The sequence below is a fragment of the Otolemur garnettii genome, unplaced genomic scaffold (genome assembly GCF_000181295.1).
Source record: "Otolemur garnettii isolate 467f Iridium unplaced genomic scaffold, OtoGar3 scaffold00006, whole genome shotgun sequence".
NCBI lineage: Eukaryota > Metazoa > Chordata > Mammalia > Primates > Galagidae > Otolemur > Otolemur garnettii.
Genome location: NW_003852401.1, coordinates 30,294,009 through 30,295,646, shown reverse-complemented (window position 1 = coordinate 30,295,646; position 1,638 = coordinate 30,294,009).

The following is a 1,638-nucleotide window of genomic DNA, read 5'->3' as shown; positions in this document are numbered from 1 at the left end:
GGGGCTTCAGCCACGAATCTACTGATCAGTTAGAATCTTTCCCTCCTTACATCATCACATCTCCCGGCTGCTCCTCTAAGTGATACTGGAGTTTCGCCTTCAAGGGTTCTTGGTCTTGGTGATTCCAAGAGTGAATCCGGAACCACAAATCAGTGGTAAGACAGGATTTATCTACAGAAAAGAAAAGAATACAGAAAGAACAAACTCCTGGCAAAGAGAACCCAGGTGGGGGAAGAAGCTCTCCCACTCCCTCTCTCTGTCTCTCTCCCCGCTCTCTGCTCAGGGGTATATATACTCACATGGGGTTATTTAGCGGAACTCAACTGTTACTTTTAGCTGCCTGGGTCCCCTAAAGTAACATTCAGCCGGAACTCAGTTGTTACATTTAGCAGTTTGCAGTTTAGGGCTGGAACTCAGTTAAAGAACTGGCTATAATCCAGATTGGTCAGGCCTAGAAAACTTACATGAAATTGACCAGGCCTGGAAAAGGTGGGGTTCTGAGATCAGCGGAAAGTGCAAGGGGAGAGGAGAGGGAGACCTAAGGTGCTGGCGTTTCCCCAGCAGTTGTCTGGCCCCTGTGGCTTCTGGTGCCTCCCACGCTCCCCTCCCCCTCCCCCTCTCCCCTCTCTGCTGTCGGCTGCCCCTGCAGAGCTAAGGCAGCAGGTTCTCCAGCTCAGTTCAGCTGGCTGGGGTGCCACCTGTCCTGTATCATAAGAGCCCATTTATCTCTCTTTTTTTTTCAAGACAGAGTCTCACTTTGTCAACGTGGGTAGAGTGCCTTGCCAGTCACAGTTCACGGCAACCTCAAATTCTTGGGCTTAAGTGATTCTATTGCCTCAGCCTCCCAAGTAGCTGGGACTACAGGTGCCCTCCACAATGCCTGGCTATTTTTGGAGATGAGGTCTTGCCCTGGCTCAGGCAGATCTCCAACCCGTGAGCTCAGGCAATCCACCCACCTCCGCCTCCCAAGAGTGCTAGGATTACAGGTGTGAGCTGCCACACCAGGCCCATTTATCTCTCTTAAAAATCATTGGTCACACTCCCTTCCCCTTCTCCTATGTAAACAGTATAGGGAGACTCTCCAGCTGCAGTCAAGCTTTCAGAAGGCTGTAAGGTCGTGAGAGGCCTTAAGCCACAATCACCCAAGTAACCCACTGCTCAATTCCTGATCCACAAAAACTGTTGGATAATAAATGCTTATTGTTTCAATGTGATAAATAAGCAAACAAATAGTATATAAACCCTCAAATTTTACTACTTTGGGGGGTATATGCTTTTTTATTCCTGTGATGCTCCACATACATAATAAAAATTAATAATTTTACCTGATTTTCCTCCTATTAATCGGACTGTTAATCAATCTATTTTCATTGACTCAACTATGGAACCTAGTAGAGAGAAAGTCTTTCCTCCCCTGCAGGAAGAAGGACCTAACTCACAGAATGGCTGTGAGGATGACAGAAAATGGTACAGAGGGCCAGGAGCCATGGCTGCCGTGTGTCTCTCCATCTTGAGAAAGTACCCAGAATCCAATGTGTTCCTTCTACCTCATGGCCACTGCAATGGGCTGAGCACCACCACCATGTCCTCACTCACCCCGGGTCAGTCCTGCTCACTGCAGTGGGCTGAGCACCACCA